The sequence below is a fragment of the Osmia bicornis genome, chromosome 10 (assembly GCF_907164935.1).
Source record: "Osmia bicornis bicornis chromosome 10, iOsmBic2.1, whole genome shotgun sequence".
NCBI classification, from domain to species: domain Eukaryota; kingdom Metazoa; phylum Arthropoda; class Insecta; order Hymenoptera; family Megachilidae; genus Osmia; species Osmia bicornis.
In genome coordinates, this window is record NC_060225.1 from 9,499,608 (window position 1) to 9,516,535 (window position 16,928).

Genomic DNA, 16,928 nt, shown 5'->3' on the forward strand with positions numbered 1-16,928 from the left:
ATTTTTCATACGCTCCTTTTCTGCCTGTTCACGGTTCATCCGCGGGATTATGCTCGTCACTAGAACGAACCGAATCGAAATGCTCGACCAGGAGAACGAGAAACGTCTCTGCATTTTATGTTTCCGGATATTTTTGTTTCACCGCTCGATTTTTAACAAAACTTCACCAGGCTGAATATTTAAATTACACTTTTCGTGACTCGTCATGAATTTAACCATTAATATTGGATCGTATTGGATTGTATGAAATGTTACATTTCCAGCGTAATTATTGAATGACTACATATTACTTGGAAAATTATTTATTTTACGAGAATTAACATACGCCGAATTCTGCAAATTTTTGCCAATTATTTGTCGAATAACAATTCGATACAAGATACGGTTAGAAGAATACGTCTGAAATATTACCATCAATCCCGGAGGTTGACAGAAATCCGACGTTTCAATATTCAGCAATCCAATATTTTTATTTCAAAAGGATATTCCTTCCGCGAATCTGCTCCCTTGGCAAAGCCGCACAACTTTTCCCGAGGTTTAACGTTTCGTCTGGAACGTTTCTAGACAAATCGTTATACGATTCTGTGCTACTCGTAATCCAAGTGCAACTGTGGGGCTTGCCAATTAACAATGGTCCATTAAAGGGGCTGTTTTCGTGAGGCAGGACAAATGATCCCGGCTCGTTGCCGATAATGGAGGAAACGAGTAACTGGCGAGTAATTCGAGAACACCTGGTTACGTTCGGTTCTCCATCGTCGCATTAATTCGTGGAAATAATTTAAATACCGTTCTTGCCACCTCGGGGTTACTTGGTAATTTCCTTTTATCGTGCAAAGCGACCACCATCCTCACACCGATAAACTAATCGAATTCCTACGTTTATTAAATCACCAAGATGATTACCAAGATGATTCTGCGTATCCTGAATTTTTCGAAAAAATCCATTTTTATTCTTCGCAATAAACCTTTGGAACGTGATATTTGATAGATACTCGAATTTCATCGAGTTATTAACAAGCTCTATTGACAACACTCCTCCGTTAAACAAACCGAGCAAACATGAATTTGTGAATATTTGTTAATCGATTCGCTTTCATGGACACAGTTGCTGAATTCACTGCTGAACACAGTGACCGATGCATTTTCGTAAAGACTAAAATTTCGAAAATAAGAACAAAGAAGGGACTGAGATTAACTTTAAATAATCGCTGTCTCAGTGGCCGGAAGGTTAAAGAAACTCTTAAGCCCTTTTAGGGGAGCGAACAAGAGTCGCTCAAAAATTTTGAATAGAATCGCGGAGCTTCTCCAGCCTTCATCTGGCTAAGCAATCTACCAAACAATGTAGGTGTTAAAAGCTTTGAAAATGTATAGCAAGAAAGGATTAACTGTAAGACGCGAGAAATAGCAGCAATAGCTTCGGCAGTAACGAGCAGACTATAATCAGACGCTTCGTACAATTTATTTCTAAATGTCCACTTTTAACTTTTGCAATCTCTTTCTGTCAGCCACGGGATCAGAAATTTACTATAATTGAATAATTGAAGGAAAATTTTAAACTGCATTAAATATTAATTATGCAAGGTAATAGGTGGAAAGCTTGAAATTGAAAATTGAAACGATCGTATAATAATCGTGAATAATTGCAATTATGACCTGTCGTAGCATACGCGGCCGTTTTCACTGTGGCAATCGATGCGTTGATCGAATTAAAAATTAATTTTTTCATTTAATATTTCAGTCCGGTACATTAAATTATATTTGTAATCTAAAATTTGACCGAGAATAAGAGTACTTACGCGTATGAGGATAAAAAGTAAAATATGTATATTTTTGAAACGTTTGTCGAGCAAAGCACAGTTAATCCAGGGACTTTTCCACCCTACTACTTTTGATATCGCTTTTTGAAATACTCGTAAAAGTGCGCTCATCAAAGGGAATAAAAGTTTCGAGGAAAAGAAGTTGGCCGGTAAAATTGTCTCGGTCGGGTCGAATCGAACGGGGTAAATCACGATTCACAGTCGAATAAATCTTGGTCGCTGGATGGGACAGGAAGGGATTCGCGAGGGACGTCTACTTTTCTACGACGTTCTTTTCGGTTCGTTCGGGCAGAAAAATCACCGTCGTTGTGGGCACAACACTAACGAGGAACAAAGTGTCTTGCCGCTCAAGTAAATCTCGTCCCGCGACGAATCCATCAAAGGGACTCCAGACTAAAGTAAATGCTTTTCCCTATTATTCTCGATCCTGTTTCTTCTTTACAATCACCCTAAAGTATCTTTCTCCCTTTCGTGTCCTCTTTTCGTCTCTTCTTACAGTTAGGATATAGTCTTTCGGGGTCAACAGTCGTAACGGATTTCTTCCTTCTTGTTTATTGCACTCGTATCCTTCGACCAACTCGGAATTTCCTTGTAATTCTGGATGCGAGTGGCTAAAGGATGAACAGGTAATGCGAACGAATGGAGAACGTAAGAGAATGAGCCGCGTTAATATCGTTTAAAGAGAGTTTGCGAGTTCTTTGCGCGGAGATAAACAACCTAACGTCCCACTTTTTTCTCCTTTTTACTCCTTTCATTACGTAATCTCACTTTGGCTCGGACCGAGAAAGGAATGGCTTGGATTTAATAATTTTTTTATCTTGAACGGGAGCGACTCGTTAGAAAGTTACAAAGGAAATTTTGATCTCGTAGCTAGGATATTATACGCGAAGATACTCGTATATACAGGGTGGGCCCACTTTGAATATTTCCCTTATTTGTAATAATATGTAAATGGAGGAGCCATAGCGCGATTTATAAGATTTTAAATGAAATTGCATACCTATTTCGTTTTTTTTACGCGAGTCATTTCAGACTTTTATATGAAATATCTTACGAACCGTTAATTTCTAGATATTATGACCTAAAAGCTTTTTACGCGAAACGTTCGAAAGAATCGATCCACCCTGTACCACCCTGTACATCGACTGGCGAAATTAAAGCGAAGGTTAGAAAAAGTTTGGCCGAGCCACTTGAAAGTTGCACGCCTGCAAAGGAGGTTTCTTACCTTTCCTTTTTTTGCATAAATTAAGGAAGACCGCCGGAAGATAAAGGATGTTTCACGAGTTGCTGAATAAAAATTGAGATTTATCGGATGAACTGCGTCTGCTTCCGGCGATAGGCACGCGGACACGCTCTCGGAATACGTAACACGAATTTTAAGAATTCGAGCTGAAGAAATATCGAGAACGCACGTCGGCCACGTTTCGACTGATATTAAAATACTTCCTGGACCGAGTAACGAAGCTTCAAGCAAATCAACCTGCTGACTGAGAAAACTCGGTTTCCTTATTCAATTATTAAAATCTAGAATTTGTTAGCCGACGTATAATCAGATTGCATAAGAAAATTCCGCTATTAACTTCTGAAGAGTTTTGCTTTCATGCATTTTTAAGCAGCCTTTTGTCTAGCTCTGTATTTAGATAGCTAATTGAATTTCTGACAATGTTTATTAAATTGCAACACGTTCAATCTTTCATCGGGTTCTCAATTTTCTCTGAAACGTTCTTTTTTTTTTTTATAAAACCAACCTTGTTCTTATCGCGCACGTCCCTTGCACAATTTTATATTATATCTACGTTCCCTAACATCATACGCAATATCGCGAACGTCCAGACACGTATTGGCCCATATTAAAATATGTCTTGCACGACCTCGTTCGAGTTTGGAAAGGACGCAAGAAAAGAATAAGAAGAAGAAGAGAAAAAAAAAATAGTAGTTGGGGTAAGTGGTGGTAGGCGAGAGTGTGGGGCAAAAGTTTCAACTAAAAGCCGAACAGGGTCATATCGCGTCGTGGAAAACTTGCTGGCAGGTCCATCCTGAACTGGCAGGACTTTCGAAGGGGCAAAAATATATGCGCGTGACGTGGTTGCATACCCTTGTATCAAATATGGATGCTCACCAGCCGTCTAGCACGCGTGTCTTGCAAAGAAAAAACGATGAAACGCGACCGAACGTAACGGAAGATTTGATTTTTTTTTATCATCGAATAATTAAAAAGAGTTCTTGAAATATTTTATCTCGTGCATAAAGGGTGGCAATCTTCCACTACCTCTTTTTCTCTTTTCTACCGATTCTCGTAATTTTCCCGACCGCAGGAAGATTTGAACGTTGCTATTAGATTTTATCGCGTTTATTACTGGGTCGCTTTTCTTCCTAAACGATTCCCTGGGCTCTCTCTTCGATGCAGCTTAAACGGAAAGGTTACGATAAGACTGCTTACGTTTTCCTTTGGTTCTGATACTAAAAGAGATTTGTTAAGAAAAAAGAGAGAATCATTTGGAAAGTTTCTGGGACACGTTGCAAACTCGAACATCGATTCACCGATAATTAGGCTGATGCATTTCGTGAATTCATTGTTTCTCGTTCTTTCACGTTCTTCGAGCTTTCTGTCGCGTTCGAAGGATGAATAATGTTTAAAAGGTTCCTATGTTTTAATGTATGCGGATATGAGGATGAATTTACACGGATACGAGTTTGATCAATGCAAACAATGGAAGACGAGCAACAAAAGTTTTCGAATCGAGGCGAAGGGGTGAATTTCAACGTACAACCGGTAAGTTTTAATGAAAACGTAAACGATATTTCGTTTCGAGCGATAAATTGCCGTCGAAACGAAGTAACAAACAAACGAGTTGCACAAGTTCTGGAAACCTCTCGTATGCATAATTTGCTACGTCCCCTCCTATTCAGTTAGTTTGCTGTTCCTAATTGTTGTTCGTTTACTATTGTTTCAATTGTGTTCGAGTTAAGTGTTCCCTGTAACATTCTTCACCGCTAAAAAATTCTACGTCTCACTGTTTCGAGTAGATCTTTAACATTATGTATTCGAAAAATTCGTTCGAGGAAATCGAGTATAATTTTCCCGTTCGTAGAAACGTTTTCGAATTCGCTTAAAATTCATAGGAAAATTGAGTTGTACGTCCCCGAATATGCATCGAACATGAATCCAATACCACTTCGTTTCTAAGAAGTCTTCTTCTACGGATGACGACTATCGAAACAGATGATATCCGATTTAAAGTAGCTTACTGATTTCAACGAGTCGTTTACGTAGCCGTGTTTGTCAAACCTCGGATCTAACATCGATACGCCGTAAGTGGCATTTTTCGATGCTTTTATGTCATAAAATCGCGTCAGACTTTTTACATTTTGAAATGTTATCGTAGCAAATGGATGGTACGGGTTGAAGTATATCTATGCGCATAAAATTTTATGGAAACGTTTCACGTACTTCTAACAAGAAATAGAAAAGACGTATATGGGTTGGAAGACGAATGCATAGCGATTTACTTGCAGCTCCGCCGACAAAACATCAAGGTAGCGGCGAAATAAAGAGGAAAACGTTCGTAATATAAATAAAAGGAGTGTGGTATGGAAGCGAAGAAACGCGAGTTACTTATTGGCAATAACGAGAACGGACGTATTTCCAAAGCAACCAAAGGGGGTGGCGGAAGAATGAGGAGAGGCTTCGAGCAAGTCACGAACACGCGTTACAATACCGTGATTTCCGGGGACGAAACCTACTTGCAGTTTAACACGATTGCGCAAAATCAATTACCACGAGCTCCCATAATATACGAGCAAAGTTCCCGGGCCAAAAGTGTTCCCCCACCCGGCGCGACGCGGTGCACTGTCTACGTTTAACTTGTCTCGTACCCGGCACCCCTGCTGCCTATTCCGCACCCCGTTCACCCTCTTAACTCGCGAAATTATACCGATTCCGCTCGAATTCGGCTCGCGTTCAGCCCGCCGCGAAACACCCTTGGAAATGGCTGTCCCGTAAACGTGCACGAATAATCTGTAACTCCGACAGCCGTGTGTCGTCTCTCCTTTCAACCCCTTCGCCTCTCTGTTCGGTTCCTCTGTTATCGTGAAACACCACAGTCATCGTTTCGTGCACACGAAAACGGGCTCTTTATTCAACTAACGATTACTCGCGAACCCATCGAACAAATTCGATTCTATTCGATGCTCATCCCGAAAATAATCTCGCTTTTGTTTATTTACTGTCGCGTCTATTGTTGCGGTCATTAGCGATTGTCAATTATTTTTTAGTATAACAAAGGTCGTGGTCGAAACGTGGAAAATACGGTGACCTAAATTTTCCTTTTTTTCCTCGAGAAATATGTACGCAGAGTGATGGTAATAAAAAAGTGCTGATTCAACGTCTGGCAGAGGCTATCTCGTGGACGATGAGTTCGGGGTAGGTCAGTGAGGGACACGAGGTGAAGGATCCAATTGTGAAGGAGGAAATGAAATATCAAAAATGATGCTCCGTTTGAAACGGAGCGTGTCTCAAAAGTGGGGCATCGAATCGTATCGTCGTGAAACGAAAACTATTTCAAAGGTGAAGATATTTCTACTTTCAGGCAACTGGTAAATTATAGCTCCTCCATCGATGCGGATACTTAAGTTCAGGCACGCGATACTTGGCCGAAAAAAGGAAAAATGTTATTTCATTTTTTCGTTCGATCTTTTTGAATATCGAACCGAAGAATACCTTGCCTCGCTTAATTAAAGTTACGTGTTCGACAAACCCCATGGGCTGCCGATGTCCCGCGTGGCACGGTATATGGTAATATGTTAACAGAGAAGCTACGAATCTAATTTAATCAGCTGGTACTAATTCGAAACGGTGAATTTCAGTTGTAGATTAAAAATGAATAATATCACATATTTCCATCGTGTTAGCTAACACGTTAACCGATAGGAGTTGGGTAAAAAGCTGTAGTTGGTATATGAGAAACTCTGGAGAACCATTTGGTTGAAGCTCGCTAGCCACAAAAGTGACCAGAGATCCTTGCATGATACTGTACGGTAGGTGAAACGATAGGTAGTCCGTCCCAAACGAGGTGTATAACCAAACCGACACCCTCCATTCCGACACGAAGTAGTTTAACGAGAACCAACCCCCCGTTTAATTAATCCGAGAAATTGGATTAACGGCACCGCCGGCTCGGCCACTTTGGTCGATGCCGGCTGGAACTAGCGGAACGAACGTCGGTTATCGGAAAAATAATAAAAATCTTCCCTTCTAGAACGACGAGACTCTGCCTCGTGACGTGAACACCTCTCATCCTGTGTGTATAGCGTACGTGTAACTTTGTATACGTGCTTCTACGTGCGTTCAACCATCGTTCTACTGTGTTTCGTCATAAAGATTTTTCTTTGCTGCATTCAGAGCTCGAACGGATGAGAGGTAGGATGGAGATCGATCCCCTTGGAAAAATAATCTCCCGCGAAGAATGGATGTTCGCTGTTCTTCTGGCCGATTTTCTTTCACCACCGTACGGGTGATCGGTGATTTTCGAACCGAGTATTCTCAGAATGAAACTTGCTTTATGGGCAACGCTGATCGACTGATTTTCTTCTTTTCTTCTTTAAATCGAAGGGAAAGTTTACAGTCGTTACCGTCTACTTCGAGTCTAATTACTAGAATTAGTAGTCGTCGATAGGGTTGAGTAGTAAAATAACTGGAAGCTCGGGGGATCCTTATATAATTTTTTGCATTCGAACGACTTCAAAGTACCGCGTGTAGTAGGTAGGTAAATTAATAGCAAAGAAACTTCAATCAAATATTTCGAATCGATTGCATATCAACTACATTGCGTTACGTAGAAGGCAAATTTTTCAAACCCTTTGAAGCGACGATAAAAAACGAGGTCGTTCGATTTCGAGAACCGATTGGCAAGAGGTTCTAACAGGGTCGAATTAAATCAAACGTATGGTAAGAAGCGAGTGCCGGGTCGACGAGGGTTGAATTCTCTCGTTGGTGGCCGATAATTCGACCAGCTAGAGTATCAGTTCCAACAGAAAAATCAAGGGTAGTCCGATAATTCGAAAGTAGAGAGAGAGAGAGAGAGAGAGAGAGAGAGAGAGACTGAAACGTCGTGATTTCTCGGTATATTTGTTCGATGCATTTCTCTTTTCTCGTGGCCTGGTATTTGGAACAGTTTGCTTGGCGGAAGGTAAAGTCTATTTAGACACGGGCTCTCGATTGCACTTTGCTCTTCGAGAGGGATTAAAGTGGATGCAGAGGGACGGAACACGCGAAACACTGGCTCAAAGGGGCCGATTACAGAAACGGTCTTTTCCGAAGCAAACAACCCTGACTGTGTTTCTTTTACTTGCCCGCCGATCGAGTGTGTTTGTCCATTCCGTGATTCGCAAATCAATTAAATACGGGTATGCGATGGAATTCCAGGCTGAAAATAGTATCCGATATAACCGGACTCGTACATTTTTTACAGCGATAAATTTGTAATCAACGATATAACCCAAATAACGGCAACAGCGGTATTTTTATTATTGACGATATCCTTGCTATCATGACTCTGAAATTCGCAAGAGAAAAGTAACGCTGGAAATGAAAAATTATAACATAAATAAAAAAATAGGTGTAAAATCGTAAAACGGATGTTTAAAATATTCAACGAGTAGCTGCTGGATGAATGGAATCAAGCAAAGTGATTTCAATAAATAACAGAGTAAGTGGAATAAAAGATTCACAATTGATATAGGATAACGTACAACCTGTAATATACTCTATTCACGATGAACAAAGAATGTAGGAAAAATATTTAGCACTATTTCTGGTTTTTAATCGTTCAGAAATACACGAATGTGTATAAAAGCGACTATGCGTTATGATTAACTGCGAAAACAATAATTCTGAATGCATCGAGTGAAACAAGTAACATGTATACCCATGGGAAATGATTGAAAGTTTGGATTACGCAGTTCATTGACATGTTTTCATTTACGCGCCAGATCGTTTGTATCCTGGTATCGTAGTACGAGAATAAAAGCTATTTGCAAAAACGCGAAATGAAAAATCATAGATATTATTGAAAATGTATCGCGAAGAAAGAGGAAAAAGAGCATTTTTCTGTATCGATACGAAAAGGTGAAAATGCTGACGTGGAAAAACATCAGGAAGTTTAACGATAGAGAAAGGCTCGCGATCGAAAACAGATATACGTTTATCATTGTTCGAAAGCGCGAGTTTTCCAAACGGTCCATACATTTTTCATTTCAACGACCCTAGCGATGCGCGTTTTGAAATTTACATCCGCAAATCTCTGCCAGTTTCAATCGGGAAGCCATGCTTTTGGCTTATCGTACTTTTTATTCTCGTCGTTAAAAAAAAAGAGAAAAAAAGAAAAAATTGAGAGGGAGAATAAAAAAGAAGGTTAAAGCAGTTTGCAAAGCTTGGTGTATTTTAACAATCCCTCCTCATTCGGACAGACAATTACATTTACTTTCTATTTAACCGCACATTTTCTGTGTACTTTACCCTATCGCAAAAGAACGTAGAATTAGCCGCGTAACCTTTCCTGAATACACTCGCCAGTGATATTTTTCCAGCAGAAATATGATTGCGTTTATCTCCGGAGCAGATTCCCTGCCAGCTATGAAATTGAATTTAAAGCAACCGGAAGAATAGGTGTCAAACGAGGAACGAATCTAGAAAGGATCGATCTCGACCTTTAAAAATATATTTATTTTTCATTTCTTTACTAACAGAGACGATTAGATCGAGTAGGTACGAAAGAAATATTAAAGGGCCAGTGAACAAAAGCTGTTCTCCGAAAGGAGCTTCGTTCAAAGTTCGAAAAGAAAATGATACCGAATTTAAAATAAGGAACCGGCTAGTAGCGGTGCGAGTTAAAATAGCGAAAGTTCAAAAGCGATAATTTAAATGGGAGAACGAAGGCGAAGGAAAAGAAGTAAGGGAGGGAGAGAAAAATAGCGATAGGATCCGAGTGGAAAGTAATTCTTCGACTCGTTTCATTTCGTCGCGAGGAGAAAGAAGAAGAATACGAAGTAGGAAGAGGAATCCACGCGTTCTCGCTTCATTTTTTCCCCTCGTTCGCGTTAACGTCTACGACTTGTGACGAGTTCTTTCGGTTCGAGTCATTAAAAAAATAGAGGAAAAGAAAAAGAAGGGATGGAAATGAAGGGAAGAAACGTAGGGATGAAAGATAGGTCAATTGCAGGCTCGACAAACGGCAAGGAAATGATGCGACGTTGGCGAAACGAGCACGAACGACGACAAGTGCATTCGTGTCTTGGATTCCTTTTAATTACTGCCACGACAGATATTTGTATCTCCCTGTATACGTCGTCACTCTTTGTTTCTGCAACAGCAAACGCTTCGAAGGAACGTTCGAACAATGAGAAATCGCAGCGTGGATAAACTGGAGAAAAATTGCGAACACCGGAGTTCCATTTTTGAATTTCGTTCCCTCGACAAGTTGACATGACGATTCTGTTCGGTCGTTCGATCGCGAGACTTACAATTTCTCGTTTCTTTCGCGTTGAATCTCATTTAAAACTCGATGGAAACGTATATCGAGCTGACTTCTCTCCCTTTTACCCCTTTCTCCATCCTCGTCGCCGCCGCCGCAGCGGACGTTAGACTCGACGAAACTAATTACCGGCACGTCTCACACGAAGACTGTAAAGTCAATTTCAGCTTACAAGTAACGTTTACTCTTATCGACGAACCGCGGGCAAGACATTTTTTTTTTCTCTTCCCCGAGGAATTTTAAAGCCGACGAAACGTACGAGATATAAATCGACTTTGACTTACCGGCTTGGCCTCAACTCAAAATTGACAATCTAAAGAGAATTTGATCGAGATGCTTTTCTCGTTAAACACCCGATGCCAAGTCGTTTCTGAACAAATATGATCAATTATTATGTCTTTCATTTATTGCCACTTTATGTAGCATAATGCAGCAGTCGTTGTTTATAAAAATCGCAATGGTAAACCGAGAAGGTTTTGTACCGGTACGAGTTCTACTGCCGCAAGTAGTACAAGTCCGCGCTTGGTCAGATGCGATACTCCTTTAACGCGCTGCTGGCCACAGTGAAAACAACCATCTGTGCTCGGACACGCGTTAATAAGAGTTACTACAAACGCGATAAACTCTTGTAAGAAACAGCTGGTAGATGAAATAAAATTGAGAAAGTGTCAGAATTAGAAGGAAAATATTCCAAGATGGTAGTTTCACGCAAATGGAAAGGAAACTGGTAGAGTAAGCGATTTATGATTATCACCGGATAAAATATGCCTTCGGACCGGTGGATACGTTTCTGCTTGGTAGGCCTCTGAAGAGAAACGTGGAAAGGTTAGCCGGGAAAGGTTCTTTCCGCTGAAAACGGGGAAACTTTTGCGGAAGGACTTGTCCGTGTAGGAAAACATCTGGAACGTAGATTTATTTCACATATGGGAATGGCGTAGAAGTCGCGAAAGTATCAGGAAATTTTCAAGCTTCCCTCAGCTTCTTCTCTTTACCGTAGAAAAGCAGAAACAACCTCTACCGTTTCCTATAATGAAACTCCAGCCGGATAAGTTGGCAAATTCGCAAATACTTGCTACGATTCTACTTGGAAGAAGTTTCGAAATTTCGCGGTGCATCGTGCACGCGTTTCAGGGTACAAAAGTTTCCAAGCAGAACCGCGAAACTGAGTTATGAGTCAGGGCCTCGTTTCAGCACTCGTTTCCACCACTGTCTCGAAGAGTAATGTTACTTTTTACGCGTTGATAAGCTTCTTATGAATGTTTCACTACCTCTCTCGACGATCATCGTTTTTTTTTTCTTATCGAGATCTCAGTAACCCATTTATTATTCAGCTGTTACGGTACCTACTTACCGAGGAATTAATGAATGTCTGGCTTGTAATTTGAAGAGCATCTTCAAAGTCTTTTCTCGTCATTCGAATCTGAACGAGAAGTGGCCGCTAATACCATGGCCTTCCGTTTGATCGCGCTTCGGGGTTCTTGTTTTAACACCGCAGCCACGAGGCTACACACACGATCCTCTTGGCTCTGACCACGAGCAAATATGTACTGGTTCGCATAGGGGTAGGTTGCGCAGGCGTTAGCGGAAACAAAAGCTGTACGTGTACGCGGCGATTTACGAGCCTTGAAAATCGTAGGGCGGCTTTCGCGAAAGTAGGCTGCAGCTTAAACGGGACTGAGAGAAGCGAAGCAACCGCTGGTATCGTGTGTGGCTTCGCGAAAAGTAGGATGCGAAGGTCTAACGGTGAGCGACGGGGCCTGTGGAAACGCAGAGGGTTGCTAGATGCTTTAGGGAACCGAAGCGGAGGGGCTGAGGTGGCTGAAGGGGGGGAGTAGGTAATCCAGCCCGCGAACGGACCGGCGGGGGAGTTTTCTAATTTGAATGTTTGATGTCGGATCGCCTTTTGTTTCCAGCCTGGGCCACGCCGGCTGCGAGAAGAAATAAGAGCAGTTACACCCCAACCTCATCCCCCTTTCTAGCCTGCCTGCCACCCTGCCTCCCTCCAAAACCCTCGGCTTTCCTTTCTACCTTATCCATTGTTTCCCACCTGATACTCTCTGCTACCATTTGTGACCTCCTCCCACCATTTTCCTAGCGATGGAATCAAGCCTGTCGCGAACCTCTAAACTTAATCACGAATTTTTTTCATTCGTTGCAAAGATTCAAGTTTATTACACGCGATTTACATACGAAGTATCTTCATTTTCAAACGAGATCCTGGCTTTCTTAAAACGCTCGATTTTCGCCAATTTTTATCTTTACTCTCTCCTCTCGGCAGCTGTAGGAAGTAAGTCGAGTCAGAAAGAATGACGTCGACCAGCAGCGAACAATGAACACAAATTACGATCTTCCGACAGGGTGGTCTACAATGTTCCACCCTTCTCTCTCGTTCGTAATCCAAATCTGCGAATTACCTGCTTGCCTGCCGACCCTGTATCACCGTGCTCCTACCTAAATGGATTCTCGATGCACCATATGGTTTTTATCATGGCACCAGGGGGTACGATAAGGCCAATTAACTCGGTGTAAATGCTAATACGAGACAACGGTTCGGTAACTGGATATTGTAACCGCAGCTCGTTACGAGCGGCTCTAAAAACGTCGTAAAGGCAAGTTTGCGACCTCTATCTTTTCCCACGTTCTCCAGTTAGCCGAGTTCCTTGCTAGAATCACGCCAACACGTACGTACTCGCGTAAAATCCGCGTCCTAGGTAGCGCGAGTAACTTGGCCTCCTCCTTCTCCGTTCGCCATTTAAATGCTAATGCAAAACCGAGATGGCTTTGGTAGACGAAAGCTCTCGCTATGATCGAAAGATTTGTCTCCGGAGAGAAGCAGAGGAAAAGTTGCTCGTTTCGCGAGAAATAAGTCCGAACGATCAACGACCAGCTTCTCCAATATCTCTAGCTGTCTCGAGATCGAAAGAAATACAGGAATCGGTGAGTTTTTCCTGCCTCGACTCGCGATTCGTCTTACTGAAACCTGCACTTTAGAACGATGATAAAAAGCCGAGCTGGCTATACCTCCTTTCCGTCCTACCATCTCGAACCTACTTCTGTCGCTTCGCTAACTTTTTCCTGTCTTTTGCTCGCGACGCGACGCGACACGACGCGACGCCACATTTACCTCCGTTTCGTATCGAATCTCTTCCATGGATTTCTATGTCTACGTTTACCAAGTATCTCACCGTTGAACTGGCTCGTATAAATGGTAATGTTGTCGAGGGTGGAAGGTGGGAAATTTTTGTTCATAAAACGAGTCTGAAGCTGGAAAATGTCTAGCCCGACAGGTTCTTAGGTTTTTGATCAAATCTCAGGATTACTCCGATATATCCTTGTCTAAGCTGTATAGGTTTTTCTCTCTTTTTTTTTTTTTTTTTTGTCGAGCAGCTTTTCTATTCTTATTTTTCCGGAAGTTTCCCGTTCGTACCGATAAGACCGGTGGATTCCGTTATCTCGAAGCTCCCATCAAGATTGTCTCACCCTTGGATTTCCTTCGAGCCGGAAGGATAGAGATTTTTCCGATAGACTCGCTCGAATGTTTTCCCACGAAAAAATATGTGAAACGAACCGAGTGATTGTTCGGCCGAAATGCGCCCGCCATTGATTCGGTGGTTTCAGAGTTATTTAGAGGTTACGATAAGAGGGAGCAGAAGGAAGGTCCACTGTTGTGGAGTTGCGGTACGTTTAAACGCGGCCAAGTTAGTCGAGAAGGCAAAGAGATTTTTCCGGAAAGTTTCAGCAAGAAATCCTTGTTAAGCACGAACCAGCTCGCTCGAGGATGCACGTTATTGGTCGGTCCAGTGCCAACCGCACGTTGGATTTCGCGCCAAATGCGGTAGCCAAGGGAATGTACATGCTCGAACGATTTCTTATCGTGCATTCATATGAGTGAGAGACGTAAAGTGGGTAGGGTTAGGAGGGGAATGCAGAAAATTGCGAAGAAGCGACACGACGATGAGAGCAGGGGTAGTCGGAAAATTCATCGAATTTCCCAAGGGGATTCGTTGAACCAGTTTAGTAAATGGGTCTCATCTCAATTTTCAGTTCGAAGGATTTCTTTCGCTTACCAAACTAGTTCCGCAAATGAAATCGACTCGGTAAGAATCTACGAGGAAGGATCTACTTCTATCTCAGTCTTTCGATTAACTTTTACACAGGGTTAAGATTAGTTCTACTAAAAAAGCATTCGATTTCGAAAATCAGAGATAATTTCGCGATAAAATCTTTTCTCGGCAAAATGTAGGTAAAAAAGGTATAAGATCGGTTGGCACGCTACTCACTTGGAATATCCCAAACGCTGTGCCGAGGTGTTCATTTGTCCGCGCGACCGTCGTCACGATCATTACTCTCTCCAGGCTCCCTCTTTCTCTCTTCTTCTTCCGTTTCCTCACCCCGAACTCACTCTATTTTCCACCGTCTCCGCTCTTTCAGTCGGTCTGTCTCACGGTTTTCTACTCTTTCGGCCACAAAACACCGTGTATACCAAGTTTGCTGGCAAACAGGAAAGAAGCGCGCGGGACAAACGTATCACGGTAACGGTCTATGCTGTGTCGTACATCTTCCGTGTACACGGCACACACGTACACGCGCAGTCGGTGCACCACGAATCAGAGACACCAGCATCAACATCCGCGTGCAAATGGTACAGAGCAGAGACAATGCTCAGACAGCTTGGTAAAAGCTCAGCAGTTCGACCTGCACGAGCAACGAGTACCCATCGTTCCCATGAATATCAACGTCGATCGATCCTCCCCAGTGACGATCAATTTCATCCTTGTCATCTCGAACAGCTCGTCTCGTCGATCAATCACGATCTTTTCGCATCGAGTACCGCCGCGCCGCGCCGCGTCGTGCTTCCATTCGATTAGATCAGCTCATTTACCGATCAACTGCTATTACCTCGTCGCAGGTGATACCAAGTTTAAATACCAAGTTGCTCGATAACCTCGTTTATTCTTCCACGCTTCATTATCTTTTCCTCTCGATGAAATTCTACCAATTAAAGGATGGAAAGTTCGGTGGTATCAGCCGAGATTTCGTGGTTCGACGCGATGCAGAGGGAAACGTGTGTCCCAAAAAGCAGGTAGAACAGCTCGTCGTTGAAAGCACACGAACGTAGGCCAGCACGCAACCGCGACTACGTGTCCTCGACCGGAGGCGCCTGCGGTCCAGGCTGCCACGCAGTGTACTGAGCCGGCACGGCTGCCCGGGCGAACCGTGGGCGAACGAAGCTCCCCGAAAATCTGCGAAGATCCTCGATTCGATACCACTCTCTTCGGGGTCGCGCACCAGTCACCAAGAGAGACGCTTCAACGTCGAAACGACCGACATCCTTCTACCCCTTCAACAATTTTTGACACCCTCCTTCGAATGAAAGAAAATATCCTATCTATACTACTTTAACGCGATTCATTCTATCGATAGGAAGTTTGGTACAGCAAACAATCTCTGACAGACATTGATTACCGTTCAGCTTTTCATTTGGTTAGGTTCGTTGAAAATGATTGGATCTTATGCTAAGGATTTCGTATTGCCGATGCTTTAGCCTGATGTTGTTTGATGTTCCGGCTGACTGGAATAATTGTCTTCGTTCATCATCCGATATATTCGTAAATACCAGCTCGTCTAGCGGATTCTGTGCTATCGCGGATGATCAAACACGAGTCAGCGCTGGATTCTTGATCCCCTTTGCACAGTTTGCTAAGCCATGCATCTTGGTGATTTAGTCCGCGCGTATCACCGGATTTGCGCTAAGGATCTTTACTCGTTGACCGTAGAAATTTTTACGGCGATACCGCAGCTTCTAAAGTGCAACATTTTATTTCTTCAAAATTACGCAAGATCGTCCCGTGTACGTATAGACACGAGTATCGGTAAAATTCGTTCGTCTTGCCACTAAATTGTTGTTCCAACGATATCGATGAATTATTAGACGCGAGGAAATATCTCGTTGTCAAAACTCGGATATTTACGACACAAGAATATTGCTAACAGCAGAGGTGCCGTAATGCAAACGTTTGAAAATGCTAAAAGGATCGTTTTTTGCTCTACCACCTGCGTCATCGCGCGTGCTGAATTTATATTGCTTCCTCGACTCGGCTCAAGTATAAGATAACAGATTTATGTTGGATTTGCCAAGAATTAATAGCATCGATAACTTTTGATACGTGTACTCGCGTTTCTTCGTTTCACCTCCATTTACGACTTTCTACCTACTTGCGTATACGTATATGTTAGTAAGACAGTAAAACAACGTTTCCTTCTGATCATTTGCCAGTAAGTTGGCTGGTGAAAACCGTTTTCTCGAAACGAGACGAGGGTTGCACGACAATAAGAGACGTTCTCACGACATCGCTGCGACAACTCGGCGCATGATAATGTTTTCGTACGTTATGGTACGCGATTGAATCGCACGACGACGAGCTAACGTAGCATCTTCCATCCTATAACGCAAATCCGTAATGTACACAGATCTTGGGTAACGCAACTTTACCGTACCTACTCGTGACTTTCTCTCTTTCCCTCTTTTTATCCGCCGTCTGTCGCCGTACGATGAGAAGGATCGGTTGCTTTTATGGGG

At 42.5% G+C, this 16,928-nt stretch overlaps 1 protein-coding gene across 1 annotated transcript in view; it reads right to left on the reverse strand.

The window, feature by feature from the left end:
• LOC114874275 overlaps positions 1-15,514 on the reverse strand; it is a 41,323-nt gene extending 25,809 nt beyond the window's left edge. Inside the window, exon 1 of the mRNA XM_029183440.2 lies at positions 14,629-15,514. The gene's annotated coding sequence lies outside the window, so the exon portion shown is untranslated. The remainder of the gene's footprint in view (positions 1-14,628) is intronic.
• Between the last annotated feature and the right edge of the window lie 1,414 nt (positions 15,515-16,928).